This window comes from Dasypus novemcinctus, chromosome 2, assembly GCF_030445035.2.
Source record: "Dasypus novemcinctus isolate mDasNov1 chromosome 2, mDasNov1.1.hap2, whole genome shotgun sequence".
Taxonomy (NCBI): Eukaryota; Metazoa; Chordata; class Mammalia; order Cingulata; family Dasypodidae; genus Dasypus; species Dasypus novemcinctus.
Window position 1 is genome coordinate 86,996,573 of NC_080674.1, and position 17,744 is coordinate 87,014,316.

Below are 17,744 nucleotides of genomic sequence, written 5' to 3' on the forward strand. Positions count from 1 at the left end.
TATTTTGTTAAAACAGAGTTAATTACCAAGTAAAACTATTGCGTTCTTCGTATGTAACAATCATTGTGATGGGAACATGATACTACATAAAACTGTCAGAAAGAAATATGGCTGTATTTTTCATAAAGTGTCTCCTGTTTTTGAAATAGAGGAATCAATTTGATCCATGTAAAAAATGAAGAACTCTGTATTAAATATTAGGAAATTGAGGCTAAGTAAAATAGGGAGTAAATTGAAGTCCCAAAGTAGCAAGCAGAATTTAATTCAAATCTAAATTTGCTTTATTCAAAAGCAACTCTCTACCATATTTGTTTTTTAAACACTGCTTATGGGAGTAAATTGTGTAGAATAAAAGCATTTAAAAGAAGAAAAATAATTATTGCCACCAGCATTTGGAAAATTCAGAATATATTAATACGTACTATTCAGCTGTAAGAACAAATGAAATCAGGATGCATATGACAACATGGATGGACCTTGAGGACGTTCTGTTGAGTGAAATAAGTCAGACACAAAAGTAAAAATATTATATTGTCTCACTGATATGAATTGAATATGATGAGTAAACCCACAGAGGTAAACTCTTAAACAAGGATTTTAACAAGGGGTCAGTGAACTTGAATTTAAATTTTAAAAAATTCTTGTGGGAAGTGTTGATGAGGGTGTGATATATTTGTTAAATAATACACAGTATAGTGTGGACTTAGTAAGGGGTCTGTGGTTTTTACCTGACTGGCCAAGGGGTCCATGATACAAAAAGTTTAAGGACCCCTGCTCTAGAATATATGTTACTAGCAGATGGAATGCGAGTTAAGAATGGGAGCTGATGCTTAATGTGCATAGAATTTTTAGTAAGTTTATTGTAAAAGTGTGGAAGTGAATATAGTTAATAGTAATATTTTATAGTGAGTTTAACTAAGCCTGCTGATTTATAAATGGGATTGTGGCTAAAAGGGGTAGTCTTTGGGCCTAAATGCCAGTTGCAAGGAAGCTAGAGAATAATCAAGGGACTGTATAACTTAGTGATTTTGGTGGTGGATGAAGATTGTGGTTAATAGTATAAATTAAAGAATGTTCTTTTATGTAGTGTTAAGAAATTGGTGATACATGAGAAAACTAAAACTAATGTAACTTATGGACTCTAGTTAAAAGTAGTATTGTAGTATCTTTGTAGCAATGGCAAAGAGGATATTACATCAATTCTCCTGAACAACAACAGGGAGTATAAGAGAGTAAAGGAATTTTCCTTTTGTAGTAATAAAAACGTTCTAAAATCGACCGAGGAGATGATAACAGTTCAACTCTGACGAAAATGAGAGCCACTGACTTTCCACTTTGAATGGATTGTACAAAGCATGGGATTGTTAAACACAGTGAATTCTGTGGTGGAAGATGGTCTGTGGTTAACAGAAAAAATATGAAAACATCCTCCTATGAACTCTAATAGATATATAATACTAATACATGGTATTAATTAAGTGGGTTGAGGAAAAATACACCAAACATAAGATATTTGCTATCGTTAGAAGTAATATTTTGATGATGCTCTTTCATAGTTAGTAAAAAAAAATTTCACAACAATGTGAAGTATTGGTGTTGGGGAAATGTATGGGGGCCCTATATGATGACATGCCCGTTATTTTTGTAAGTTTGGAAGTTTTACTCTATACTTATTGTTCATGTATGTTCATGTATGAGTGACATACATCAATAAAATTTTAAATGAAAAAATCATATATAAATAAATATTATACAGGGATGAGAAGTTTTAAGTTATCTGAAGAAATTAAAAATGCCTCTAACATTTTTTATAGTTTTTTCTTTCTGCGATTTTTTGTGAAAATGAGATTTTAAATTTAGTATCTGGAAATATTCTGTGATAATTTGTTTTTGTTTATTTTTGTTTTTGCTTTTTCCACTGTAACTTTTGTTTTGATTGTCTTTAAAAGAACAAATTTGGGGGGAACTTCTCATAACATTTCCTGATATCCCTAATAAATCACTATATTTGCCCTTAAAGTTCTTTCTCTTATGCTGTATTTTGGTTGATGGGTTTTCTTCCAAGGAGGATTTTAACCCAGTTAATTTTCTTCAGTGGGGCCAACTTCCTAGGAGGTATTATTGTCTGAAAGCCTGGATGGGGACATACACACACCGAGGGGAGTACTGGAAATCCTCTTTTGAAGAATGGACTTGTTTGGACTGATGTGTTATAGAATCTTATTATGAAAAATAAGACCTTTTCGCCATCTGATTTGCTTTCAAAAATATATGTGCTCAAAGACTCTTCTGTAGATTCAGGAATGTAGATAAAAAAGCCAACCATCTCTTGTTTTCTTGATGAGCAGCAAACTGTGCGACACTGGTAAATTCAAAATTGGCTCTTTACTTGAGTCTGAGGATCAACCTCAGAGTTTGACCAGTGACCATCAGATAGGATTCTGACATGTGGAAGACATTATGAATGACCCGAGTTGTTATGAATTCAAAATTGGCTCTTTACTTGAGTCTGAGGATCAACCTCAGAGTTTGACCGGTGACCATCAGATAAGATTCTGACATGTGGAAGACGTTATGAATGACCCGAGATGTTATGAATGACTTGTCTCTTTACTTCATAAATTATGTTAGTAGTGCTGTCTGTTATAACAGCCATTGATCCCAAAAACCAAACTATGAACATCTGTTGTAAAAGAAAATCTTCCATTTCTGGAAATATTTCATCCTCAGTTTCACCAAAAGTGTTGATACGTCTGCTCCCTCTGTTCTGATTAAGGAATTCTGTAGCAGGAAGTACAAATATCAAACTGAATAGGTGTTCCAGGTGCAATCAATTGTTCAGATTCGGGAATACTGGCTCTTGCTTTGGGGACAATCTTGTCATTTTCCATCTCTGACATTTTCAGGTTCTGGCTGGGGCACAAGCTTTCTTGTTTTTTTTCCAAAACTTGTGATGGAAATCACTGCTTCAGGAGCCGTCTAACTCAACTTGATTGTGACTGCCTCTGGGTTGAGTCAGGTAGATCTGTCTGGAGACGTTATTTATTGCACATATCCACTCTTAAGTTTCCTTTTTGCTCCCTGCTTGGAGGATTATTCCTGATTTTCCATTTGGAGTGGTAATCTGGAAGCAGTATCATCTGTCTTCACAGTCCACCTCCATCACTGAACTTTTCTAAATTCTGGATAGAACTTCTAGCCACTACTCCCCTGGGCTGACACATGAAATTCCCGCCTTGGGTGGAAAAGTGAAGTCTCTCCCAGGTGTTGGTGAATAGTGCTGTTTTATTTCTAAGATTAAGGTAACCAGCCTTCTAAATGAAGTTCCTGTTGATCTGCTGTGGTACAGCTACATCAAAGTCTGGCCTGTAAACAGATTCATCAATAGGAAGGAGTTCTTGCTGGGACACCTGCATCTTTTCAACTTCGGCTTCCAGTTCCGCCTGAGTGCTTTGAACCATGTCACCAATAGAAGACAAAAACCTGTCCATATTTTTGGAAAACATCTTTTCTCTTTTCTTAAAAAAGTTAATCTGTCCCTGGGAAAAGCCCATCATGGGTTCCATCATGGTCCCCTGCTTTCTATAGAGCAGTGCATTGAGGGCTCCGTAGTACTGAAGAGATGAAAGATGCTGTTTCCTGCGTGTGGCTGCCACCTCTTTTATAACTTCAGCCTTTACTTTTTCATTCTCCTTTTTTTTTTGGAAGCCTACTATATTTTGCCATTGAGAGGTCATGCTCATTGCTGGCAAGTCCAAAAAGATCCTTTAAATTGCTTACTTCTGTGAGGTCCTTTTCTCGAAATTGTATAATAAGTAGACTCATTGTGTTTGCCAACTGTTTAGCCAGCTCTGAATGGAGAACATTAAGCTCATCCACCACTTTGGAAAAATAATGGAGTGTAGAAATCACTTCTTCATCTCCTTTGCCAAGAGCAAAATTCCTGGCCATTTCTTCATTGGTCATAATCCTTCTTCTTGGACATAATAGAGTCTTTGAGTGTTTGTTCCCTGGAATTGCTTAGTGTTCATTCAGTTGTAGTTGGTTGGGGACTATGAATCTTGAAGGGGCAGTTTATTAACTCTATTTTTCATATGCCAGCAGTCATTTTGAAAGCTACTGAGTGACCAGGTACATTTCATTCTGGGCTCCATTGATATGCTGCATTGCTTGGAGCAGCTGGTTGGCATAATCTGTGAGAGGGCCAGCATCCTCCTCAAAAATGTGAGTCTGGGGGCTGTCCTGCAACACCTCCTCCAGAAGGAGCTTACCCACTGCCGGCATGGGGTTGCACCGCCAAACTGAAGGGCGGACGAAAAGACAGAGGGCGGGAGATGCAGCCCCTGAAGGAGCTCTGGACTCAGGCGACAGGACCGACACTCCGAGCTCGCGACTGCCCCACCAGAGTCCCCCGCTGCTGCCTGAACGACGCCCCCCGGTGATAATTTGTTTTATTCACCTTTAATTTAAGCTATCATCATTTCTTCAAATATTGCTTGGAACTCTTTTTTTTTTTGCAAAAGAAAAAAATACAGAAAGAAATATTCCTATTATGTGTGTTAGCCTTTCACATTGATATCTGTATCCTTCAGACAACAATGCACCTCTAGCAGGAAAATTGGAAAATTAATTTACCCTGTTTTTAAAATAATGCTATAAAGAAGTTTTATTTCTTTATTTGTAAAATAAGGTGCTATTTATATATATAACATTTATTGTGGATGAACTTAAAGACTTTATTTTCTATACTCAATAAATTATAAGCATAATATACAATCCCCTTGCAGGTATTTTATTCCCTCTTTGCCTATTTTAGGCAAAATGTGGCCATTTATGTGTTTCTTGGTCCATACTTTTCAGAGAGGGCATAACTATATCTAGCATGATTTCTCTATGCTTTATTTTCAACATTTTGCTATGAAAATTTTCAAACATATGGCAAAATGGAGAGTTTTACAGTGAATATTCAAATAAACAAGGCTTAGATTTCATCATGAAAAGATTTCCTGTATTTGCATTTTCACATCACTTCTCTATCCCTATATCCTTCCAATAATCCATGTAATTTATTTTTTCAAAGATTTATTTTATTTATTTCCCCCCCCCCCCATTGCTTGCTTGCTGTTTGCTCTCTGTGTTCATTTGCTGTGCGTTTGTCTGTGTCTGCTTGTCTCCCTTTGTTATGTCATCTTGCTGCACCAGCTCTAAGCGGATGAGGGTTGTCAACTCTCTGCTGGTGCCGGCCAGCTTGCCTTCACAAGGAAGCCTCAGGATGCAAACCCAGGGTCTCGCATATGGTAGATGAGAGCCCAATCATTTGAGCCACATCCACTTCCCAGTCAATGTTATTTTTGACTTTTTTAAAGTAAATTTCAATATCAGTATAATTGCACCAAATACTGTAGCATTCATGTCATTATTTAGGGGACAATATTTCCTGTCATAACCCATGAATGGACTAGGAGAGTGTGTAAACTACAACGTAAGTTATAATCCATGCTATGTTACAGTGCTCCAAAATGTATTCATCGAATGCAATGAATGTACCACACTAATAAAGAAGTTGTTAACGTGGGAAATGTGGAGGGTGTGGGGAGCGGGGTATACATGCATGTATTTTCATCTCTTTTAAGGACCTCGGTGACATTTTGTAGACTTTGCTGCCGAGGTCTTAACATATTCTTTTTTTTTGTATCTTATTTTTGTAGATTTCTAATTTATTCCGACTGCTGTCAAAGAACATAAAATTTCAGTTATTTTAAATGTTTTGTGATTCATTTTATTATTCACCTATGGTCTATTTTGAATGTTCCATGTGTTCTTGAAAAACAAATCCACAACTATGATAAAAAGAATAATGATTTGTCATCTGATATTGAATTATGGATCACCTTTGAAAGATCATTTATACAGAGAAGTAAAATTAAAAGTTACATAGAATTGAATAAAGCGTTAGTAAAAATAAAACGGAAATAATGAACACTAAGCACTCTTTCAAGAAATTTGGTGATAAATCATTTTTGATATTGATACTATATATCTTGGTTTTACTTTATATTATGACTTTTTTTTCATTCATTTAACAGACATTTTGAAAAGCAAAGCAGATATATCTTATTACTATTCATTCCTAAAAAACTTTTAGAAAATCAATGCGCATACACCTAATTGTGAGTCTCTATAAAGGTGGACTCTTAAAGTGGTGGTGGGGGTTTTTTCTAAAGATGAATTGAAATTAAAAAGATTAAATGAAATATTTTCCTATGGATTAAAGAAGAGTTTACCTCAACAATGAACCATGTATTTATGTCTCTAGCAGTGCACAAAATTTCTGATACTTGGATTATGATAGTCTAGAACGTCATTGACTAATCATGTATGATGATCAATAGGACAAATTAATTCAGAACTTCAAAAAATAAAAAAGAAGCTGACTTGTACCAGAAGCACTTCTTGTACTCTCCCAAGATTACTATATTAGTTTCCTAGGATTGCCATACCATATACCACAAACTTAGTTGCTTGAAACAATGGAAATTTATTCTTTCACAGTACTGGAGACTAGAAGTCTAAAATTAGGGCAGCAGTACAGTTACATTACCCCTGAAGGCTATGGAAAAATCCTTCCTTTCTTCTTAACTTGCGGTGGTCCCTGGCAATCTTTGGCATTTCTTGACTTGTAGCCATCAGTCCAATACCTCCCTCTGTCTTTACATGACTATTTTCTTTCTGTATGTGTCTCTGTGTTTCCAGATATTCCTCTCTTTATAAGGACACCATTCATTGGATTTAGGGACCACCCTATCAAATATGACTGCATTTCAACTAGATCATACCTTCGAAGACCGTATTTCCAAATAAGATTACATTCACGGTACTGGAGCTAAGATTTCAACATAACTTTTTGGAGACACAGAAAATGACCATGCTAAAGAGCCTCCCTATTTCCTTTACATATTGAATATGCTAACCTTAGAATGCTTCATTCATTCCCAGTTCCAGCAGTTCTTTCTTTGGACCATGCAGTAATGATAAAAGGAAAAGGTAAGGTGAGATGGAGTAAATTTAGAAAAATATTGGATTGAAACCATAAAAAATGAAGTAGAATTATAACCATGACATTTAAACATTTGACCTAAGATTTGATACATATAGTTCAATTGTTTTTTTTCCAAAATGGAAGCAATGGAACTTCTCTCATATAATGTTTTGAAGATTGTATTAAAGAGTATACATCAAAAATAATTAAAAGCATTTTGTTTCTTTTCTCACTAAAGTTTATATTCTTCTAGACATTGATTTTCTAGATAAAACTTATGAAATTTTTCATTCATGTGAGCATTTTGCAATCCATTGAAACAGGTTAGGGTTCTGACACTAAGAAGTATCACGTCCTGAAAGGAGACAAATATTTGAAATTCCAGAGCACAAGGGTGACTTTAGTTAATTTATTTCTGCTCTGGCCTTTAGAAATTCACTTTAGTAAAGAAATTAATGCCACTCTAATGACTTTAAAGAGTTAATGCTCCATTTAAGGTGCCAGGAAAAAAATGATTAAAATCTGAAAAACATCACCTACCTCTTAAAATTTCATTCCGTTGTTCTTAATGATTGGAAGTTTACATATTGACATAATGAAAAGAGGACTTTATTGAAACATATATGTTTATAAACAGTATACATTATATCTATATAAAAATTTAATACATCACTATATTTCATTACATATACATGCATATATCGATGCAGTTTCTTTTTAATTTATGTCTATGCATATTCCAATAAGGTCATTTTGTATTATGTATATATATTTATAAATATATATGTATGTATATATAAATAGTATTGTGCATGTGTGTGTGTGTATATATATAGAGAGAGAAAACATGTGCAAGAGAGTTTGGCACAAATATACTCTACAAGAAGAAAATGACTTAAAATTTGAGGATGTGAATCATGATTTATGCTGTTATAACCTATAAATATTTTTATGCATATAAATTTTTGAATGATAAAATCTATATTCATGTTTCTCATACCTACTAGAATTGGATAAACTTAGTTAATATGTTGATGTTTGGGGCAACATATTCATGTTCCAAGCTCTTTTAGTTTGGAAAAATGTTAATTCTGAAAATAATCTTTTGGGTTGAGAAAAACAAACAAGTTAAATATTAGGCCTATATTTTTGGTGAGTTTCAGTAAGTAACCAATCTCTAGTAACAATACTCACTGGAATCAAAATAACATTTCACAACTTTTATTATAAACTTATTGTTTTGTATGTTTATGTATAGAAATGATATAAAATAATAATAATAGGGTGAGTTGGGGAGAAATATAATATACTTTGGTTAATAATAATATTTTGAGGATTCTCTTTAATCAATAGTTAAAAAATGTTTCGCAACAATGCAAAGTACTGGTGGTAGGATAATGTTTGAAAGCCCTGCACGATGGTATGTATATTTGTTTTGTAAGTTCATAAGGATTACTATACACTTATTGTTTAGGTATGTTTATGTATGAGTGGATATACTTCAATAAATTTTAAAAAATGAAAAAAATAACATGATAAAATGTCTTAAGGTAAAAGTCAATGTAGTTAATTAAAAAAAGCACCCATAATTCCGTATAAGGATCATTATCCTTAAACGTATTTGCAATAATATAAGCATGATATGAGCTTCCTAATACACTGAATACAATCTCTTCTTAAATCCATGCAGGTAAATATTATTTGAAATCCACCACAGCATAATACTGAAACTTTAACTAAATATATCATTAAAATAAACAAGTAGGTATTCTAACTATAATTTTTTTCAGTAGCTATAGTAGGTATGTGAAAAGACAGCAAAGGAGCAGACTCTTGAAAAAAAACTAACCTTTTGAGAATAAAATTTTAAGCAATCATAAGCAAAAAACAACTATAATGACTGGGTTTAAGCAATTATGGAAATGACACACCATAAGAAAACTGGTAGCTTAACATTTTTAAAGTCTCCAAATTTTATAAAAATTACCAGAAGATAGAGAGGTAAGTATGTCAGCATTATTTATCTATAGCTGGAGAAGCAATAAATGCATCATGCTCTGTGTGAAAAAACTAAATAATCAGGGCAATGCTAGGTTAAGTTGCGGCAAACAAAGCATCCAACCTCAGGAGCTTCACACAGTAAAATTTCCATCTCCCTCGCAGATGATTAGGTGTGAGTCTAACATCTCCAGCCTAGTACTCAGGGATGAGGCTGCCCTCATGTTGTTGCTCTGCTATTTCTCCTGTGGTTTCCACATTTGCTTCCAAAAAGGAAAAGAAGATGGAGGAGCAACACTTAGACTTTTCTGCCTTGGTCATGAAGTGACACCTGTCAGTCCTGGTCATATTTCTTTGGAAGAACAAGTAACATGTCTCCAAGCTAATTTCAAGCGTTGTTGGGGTGTTGATATACATATGGATGCTGTATAAAGTATGGCATTACAGATTTCTCACAGTCAATAATTATAAATTATTCATATATTTACAAATTTTTCTTCCTATAAACAATTTCATCCCTCTGAACTTTACAACATAATTACACCTGAAAATTGGCATTACTTATCAAGAAATAACCAACTTGGAGCCAAACTTGATTATTTTTACTAAAAGTAAATAATATTTTTCACATATTATTTAGGGATACAGAAAATATTAAAGAATAATTTTATTTGTGTGGTTTTAGAAGACAGTACCCAAATTGTCCTCTGGCCTTCTTTTATGCTGAATGTAGAGGCATGTGATTTTCTGTTAGTGAATTTAAAGTCAATAGAAACTATGTGAAATGTCTCCATACAAATTAATGTGAATTATGATTTTATAGTGAAAAAAAGCTGGTCTTCTTAAAGTTGTATTTTAAACTTTAAAGCATGCTTAAAGTTGTTTCCAGATACCAGGAAACTGTAATAAATGTTTATAATAAAAAGCAGTCTAGTAAGATAGGAAATCAATAGATAGATCTGGACCCTGGCAAAGAGTCCCTGTGGACTTCAATATCCCCAAGATGACTGCTGGAAAACCATCGTAAGATTCTGCCATTCAGAATGAGATTTCCTCTGGAAGACAGGACAAGCCCTGGATATTCCCCAAGGTCTTTATCATTGAGCCCTGCTGAAGGATTGATGGTTGGGGTGGGGGCATTTTCAGGACTTGGAGTTGTCCTGGGTGGTACTGCAGGGACAGATGCTGGACATTGTATGTCCTTCCATGGCCCACTGGGTGGAATGGGGGAGAGTGTAAACTACAATGGAAACCACTATCCATGTGGTGCAGCAGTGCTCTGAAATGTATTCACCAAATGCAATGAATGTGCCACGATAATGAAAAAGGTTGTTGATGTGGGAGGAGGGAGGTGAGGGGAGAGGGGGGATATAGGGACCTCATTTTTTAAAATGTAACATTTAAAAGAAAATAAAGAAGAAAAAACAAAACAAAACAGTGAACAAGTGGGGATCCTCCTGTGCCATTAGCAAAGGGGCAGAATAATTAATGGTTTAAAAAGCAAGCACAAAGACTTATTGCTCTGTCTTGCCTGTCAGTCCATGTGCCTGTTTTTGCTTTCTGTGCTCTGCTCTTGCCATTTTCCTCTGCCATGATTACCATGCAAATTAAAAGCTGGGCATTTTTAATATATAATGGGAAATTGTAGTCTGTAAATCAACCCACTTTAGCAATTTTCAGCCCCTTCCTCTCTAACATGTTATTTACTCCCATTTCTCTTCCCTCCTTACCTTAATAAATTACTGGCCTAACTCACCTGACATGCTCTCGAAATGCATTTTTGCAGCATAGTCAAAAACGTAGACAAAATCTGGTTACAAGAAAAATCCCCTACATGTATGTAGCTAATGATCATTTGTCTCTTATATGTAATTATGTGTGTGTATGTGTGTGTGTGTTGCTCTCTTCTAGATAGCACTAAAAATTGTGGTGACAAAAGGTCTTGCCTGGAAATTGGTCTTCCTTTTTAATGCATTCATATCTGAAGGATAGCCTTCAAAATATTATCTAATAATAATTCTATTGTTAGAAGTTTCTCCCTTATAAGATTTATAATAATTTAACTGATCACAAGGATTACAATGGTTAACAGTGGCTTGCATTTCTGAAACACAGAACAGCACTCATGCAGAGCCTACTTGCTCAGATACAGTTCATTTCCTCACAAGAGTAGACAAAGAAGCCACATGACACCACCAACCCCTCCCACATCCCTAGAATTCACTACCCCTAAACCACAACTCCCTAGCCATCACTATTGGTCCTTGGATCTTAGCTAAGCCCCAACCCAATCCCACTATCTAAGCATGTTACCACCTATAGGTGTACAGTATAAATTCCTGACCACCTCTGCCAGAAGTGGGCTGATGTCTCTCTATAGACTCCTGCCAAACTGGCAGGCGGCTGACTCTTATTCTTTAGATCCCTTCCATTGGGAGAGCTTCCCAATAAACTTTCTGCCTGCAATCATCAGTTTCCATGTCCCAGTGAGCGCCATTTTTTTCTCTAACATCTAATACAATTGTTGCTGCTGACCTTTACTGAGAGAATAGTATATCCAATTCCCTAACCTTTACACATTACACACTCTAACCTACTTCTTATATTAGTATTCCCATATTGCTGATGAAGAAACAGGGTAGTTAAATAATATTCCCACCGTAATGAAACTACTAAATGTTTGCATACTTACTAGCTGCATGAATCACTCTCTTGAACAATTGTAAGCCCTAACAATAAAAACAAATTAGTTGTTGTAGAATTTGAGAGAGGTTCAATTATTTGAGTATAGAAAGGGCCAGACTCAAGAATGATTTTGAGAAGGAAAAATGGTTTATTGATGGACAGCCGGACTAGGGAGCTTCCTGTTGCAAACCGGAGCCCCAAACAAAATTTTCAAGTTTCTTTTATACAGAGAGGAAAGGTTAAATGGTCCTTTTGTTTCAGTTTTCAATAGGCTTGAATTAGCATATATATCTTCCACATCTTAGGTAAGCTTTTAGCATGGACTTCATACATTCTAGATAAGCTTTTAGCTTATCTTGGTTTGCATTTCCCCTGAATATTCAAAGTCTATAGAGTTTGCATTGATAAACTGTTTCCTGGGACTAGAGTCATTGCCATGGTCACCAAGGGCAGGACTGCAGCCTCTTACCATCCCACACCCACAAGTCACAGACAGTTTAGGTTATCTCTTAAGAGACAAAGACCCTCCCACCTATAGCCCATATTGTAGTGACAATTAAGCTGTTCTCTTATAAACGATTCTTCAAGAAATTTTTAAAGCATCTGAACCCATTTTTATTTTATATATGATGATTTTGTGTGGAACCCAATGTATAGAACAAACAAAAGTGGTTGAATCTAGAATTGGGGACAGAACTCAACTTTCTCTTTCCTATTGTGGATGCTCCTGTTTCACTGGTTTGGAAATGTATTGTTTGAAAACTAACTTACATTAATTTCAAGGACATACTCTAGTGAAATTTCCTTCTTAAAATAAGTAAGAAGAAAACAAGTTTTTCTTGTGACAATGACTTTAAAATTCTGATAATAGATACAAAATAGAATAGTACATACATATTCATTACAGGTATTTCTGTAACAATTAATTCAACTTTCAGATATTCAGATTATTATGGTTTTAGGAGATGCTGTAGGCTAATAGAATGTAAAACTTTCTTCATTTTTTTTTTCTTTAAGTCTTGGTACAGATTGATTTTTAATTTAAATGTATTCACATCTCTTTGTAATTTGATTAATGTAAAATTTTAAAAATGATTACAAAATACCCTCAAAATATTCAAAATCCCTTGAAGATGTGCTCTATCATTAAATAAATAAAAATCTATAATCCCCTAATAGATTAAAAATCAGTCTATAAAGAAAATTTTGAGACAAGTGACTAAAACAAGATTGTAAGCCCAGTTGGGAATAAACAAAAATTTGCCTTTTGCAAAATCTTTTACCTTATAGCCTGCTCTAATATCTTTGATTTAAGACATTATTGATACATAAAAAATCACAAGGTCTCTTGCACTGTTGCTTTGTTAACTAATTCCTATGACACTGAGGTTTGAAAGAGAAAGATTTTATTTGTTAACATAGTAAAGAAGGTCAGTGACCTCAGGGCCCAACAATCTGCCTCTGGGAACTGCAGTAATTCTGTTACTTTTAGGTTATCCAGGTTTACCAGTTTATGCTAATGAATAAGTGGGGCAGGATTGGCTGTGGTCCCTTCATTAATAAACATTAAAAGGCTAACAGGATGGCTGTGGGTACAAAACAAGGGTGAATCATAAGATAATTATGATCACAAGACAATCATTATCAGAGACGAAGCCATCAGGGGTAGAACTGAAAAGAATGGAAGGTCAGTTATACGGTTTTTCTTATGAATTTAAAAATTGGGAGCATGAAATGGTTACCATTTCAATAGAAATGTTCATATGCAAGGGTAAAATCAATCTGGATTAATCATCATAATAGTGGGTCTTGGTAAGAAATGACCATATACAAAAGTATAATCTGCGATCTATCTGGATTAATCATTACAGTGGCAGGTTTTATTTCAAAATGACCACATACAAAGGGCTTTGTCAATCTGATCAGTTTCAGTAATTTTAGATATTAACCTTTAGATGTTTTATAATGTATTGGAAGGAAAAATGGCATCTATATGATTCAGTAATCATAATTATTTCTTAGTTCTTGACCCTTGGTTACATTATCTTCTGAATAGGCTGGCTAAATTGCATAAATATTAATAGAAAGAAATTCTGTATTCACCTATTACATATTCTCACAGAGTGAAACAAAATATTTTCAGTTATGATTTTATAATTTATCATTTTATTCTTACTAATCAACAGACAACTTTTCATTGCACCCTATCCCTGATTGTGCCCAATCACATTATGAGAAAGCATTCTAGTAACAAAGGGCTGCTAGCAAAAGTAAAATATTAGATTAGAATGAGAGCACAATAAATTCATGATCACAATTTCAAATTAATGCTCAATGGTGCGCAGATGTGCGACTACATATTTTGCTGATTTGCACCCCCATTCTCCACAGCAGTAGTGTGGTCCCAGAATTAGCAACATCAACATCGCCTTGAAAATTGTTAAAAATGCAAATTATTGGCCCCACCCACCTATTAAATCACAAATTTTGGGCCTGGAGCCCAGCAGTCTATTTCAAACCCTCTGTTTTCTTTCAGTTTTCTCTCCTTCAACTCTCTTAGGAGGTCAATGCTTTCAAGTATCCTTTTTGTCTTGCATAATCAACCTCTTCCCTTGTAACTGCAATTTTTTCTGAGCTTTTGAATATATTCTCTCTTCTTGTAAGAAAAAGTAAATACCCCCTCTTTCAATATCTCTCCTACTACTGTCTTTTCTCTTTCCTTCCATGTCACAAGCAACCTTCTCTACTGTCTCATTTCTTCATTTCTTATTCATTATTTAACCAAATAAAATCTGTCTGACATCTTCATAAAGCACCAAAATTAGTCCTGAATCTCACTAATAAGGCCTGCATAAATATCCAGAGTAATTTTTAGTTCTCCAAATTGGCCTGTCAATGGTTGCTTTTGTTCCCTCCTCTGATATAATCTTATCTTTCTTTTAAAAATGTTTACCTTAGTTTCAAATAATTAAGAAGAAACATCAAGAAATTGTGTTTATTTGGGTCTTGTTATCAAGAAAGCAGTCCAAACTTTATAACTGTGAGTCATCACCATGTTTCTGATAATTGAGACTATGTGTGTGAGACTGCCAAAGGAAGAAATACAGACTGAGATGAAATGAGTCAAGGACTATTAATTTAAACTATAATTTTGTGAATCATCTGCTCATATGAGTTTGCACAGAAATTAAAGAATGAGGTGGGATGAATACTAAGGATGAAAAGTGAAGAATTCTGGTGTGGATAACTGTGTAGGGGAAATTAACGTATAATTTTCTTCAGGGGACTGTCCTCATATCCAATTCCTAAATTTTGGAAATTAGTCATCTCAAAATCAAGAGTGTCAAAGAGAATTTATAATTTTTCCTTCTAAAACTAGCTATCTTCTAGTTGTATTCCTATATTAGAGAATGGCAGTATTCACTCTCTTCCTAAAGCAAATACCTAGGAGCTGTGATGTCACCTGTCTGTCCAATGCCCTCAGAGACTATTACTAACACCTGGGCTATCTAACTGACATATTTCACAAACTTGTTTCTTCTTTCCATGTCTACCACATCACTTTGATTCAAGATACTGCCACTACTTACCTGGATTACAGCAAAGTCATCCTGTCTGGCTTGCCTTCACTCTCTAAGTATTTCTACAGAATTCAATTAGTATTTTCTTCCAAGTGTAAGTTTTATCATACCATCTCTTAGGTTAAAATGTTGCAATAGCTTTCTGTCTTAGTTTGCCACAGGCTGCTGATGCAAAGTATCGGAAATGAGTTGGCTTTTATAATGGAAATTTTTTTAGGGGAAAATCTTACAATTCTGAGGTGCAATTAGAGGTACTTTTGCAACAAAGTCAGCTACTTGTGATCCTGGTGTCCTGCCTTGTGGTGAGGCAAGATGGCAGCCGATCTCTGCAGAAGTCTTTGTATTCCCCTCAGGGATCTCTGTCTCCTGCACCCCAGCTGTGGTCAATTAGGCATATGGCTTGTCTTCTTCTGGGTCTCCTCTCTTAGCCTTAGCTGCTCTTTCTTCCTGAGCCCAGCTGTGGAAGATCAGGCATATAGATAATTTCATCAGCCTTGAGCTCCCTAGTGGGCCCAGCCCCTCAGGAAGCTCTTTTCATGCCTCTGTGCTCTGCCAATTCCAGACTCTGGGAACTCTCTCTGAGTCTCAGGGCTTCTCTGTCTTCTTGCAGTCCTCTCGTTCACATGGAAGGATCGAAATGGCAGCTTCCTTTCCTTGTGTCTCTCTCTGTGTGTCTCCATTTATATCAGATTCAGCAAGAAGACAGAGATCCAAACAAAATCACATATTATAACCAAGATCCCTTAACAGAAACTAATGCATAAAAGGTTCTCACATCCACAGAATATGATTTGTTCAAAAACATATTCTCCTTGTAGGATTAACCAAATTCAAACTGTCACACTTGCTATCACTCTACAAATAAATACCAAAATCAATTAACATAACAAGGATTTGCATGATCCATCCCCTCTTCCTCCACAATCACATCTTATTCTCTGCTTCTTCTATTCTCTGATTTTAACCATACTTTCCATTCTATAGCCCCATAAACTCACCACTCTCACCCATTCATAGGATCTTTTCTCAGTGTCATGCCTGGAACATAACAATATATCCTCTTCTTTACCTAATCCCCATCTCTCCTTTAGGTCTCTGTTTAATCCCCAAATGATAGAGTGAAGTGTTAATGGATAATTACCAATTGACCAATTTCATCAATTCAGATCATTTTAATAATTTTTAGATTTTTTTTTACCAAGGTTGTACCTGTACCCAACCACTTTTACTTAGGAATAATATAGAAATTATAATGATAGGCTATATTTTCACTCCGTCTGCTTTATATATTGTGCAAAGTGGTTTTATATATATGGGATTTTACTGATATGGGGTTTTGTATATTCACATTGGAATAAGAAGAATTTTGCTTGTGGTTTGAATTTGTGTTTTTTTTTTCCTTATATTTCTAAGTGCATTAATTATTTTATAAAATAACTGCAAAAATTTAGTTTTATTTTTTCATTCCAATGTGTTGTCTTAGAGGAATATTCTGAAACATAATCAATATATTTGACAAAAGGATCCAAGAAATATTAGGTGTTAAATACTTGGCATTTTAAACTTTTTAAACCACTATATATATATATATATGTATTCTAAGCTGTCTAAACAGTAATTCTGAAGATTTTTGTCCTTAAAAATAGGTGGCTTTACCACACAATGAAATAATTGTCAAATAATGATGTAAATACATGTCACTTAAAGTCACTTATTGAGCAGTTCTTTAGATTTTTTAAAAATATAGTGGAGAACCAGGTATATGTAACATTGAAGTAGATAAAATAGATGTTACAGAGTTCTTGCAACAAATGAGATGTGTCCCCCCAATCAGAGACTACTCTCTCCTCTTGTAGATGCATTACTAATTAATATCCTTAATGATGGTACATGGTTCCTTTGTCTGCAAAAATTTTGGAACATGGAGAAGATATGATTGCTAGAATCTAGCACAGTAGTGAGGTCAGCCATATATATTTACTGGCTGCAAGAGAAAGCTGTAAAAATCTGCCCATGGACTATTAGCAGTGTCTCTCATTTATCTCAATCCAATATACTTTCTCCAGATGGTCTCCCATATCTTCAAGTATGACTGTTTTGGTAACAATTCTTGATTTCATGTTTCCTGTTTCTGCTGCACATTTTGGTTTACATATTGAATGTGGCTTCCAGGATATATTGTCAATACCCTCAAAATAGCCTATCAAAAATGTTCTCTCCCTGCAGGTCCAAACTTATTCACTATATTGCCATTATTTAAAGTTCTCATACTATAATCTGGATATCATTCTTAAGGCTTTTCTCTCTCTCTTTAAACATTTGATTGTTCGAAAGTCCTATCCAAACACATAGAATCCTGCTGCTTTTCTTTAACAGCATTGTCATTTGCTCTGATAAACCCAATGTTTCTCCTGATCTATTCCAATGCTTTAAACACAGTT

At 34.8% G+C, this 17,744-nt stretch overlaps 1 pseudogene; it reads right to left on the reverse strand.

Annotated features, from left to right (window-relative positions):
• Positions 1-2,029: 2,029 nt before the first annotated feature.
• On the reverse strand, positions 2,030-4,284 carry LOC101440676 (DCC-interacting protein 13-beta pseudogene; annotated as a pseudogene).
• Positions 4,285-17,744: the final 13,460 nt, after the last annotated feature.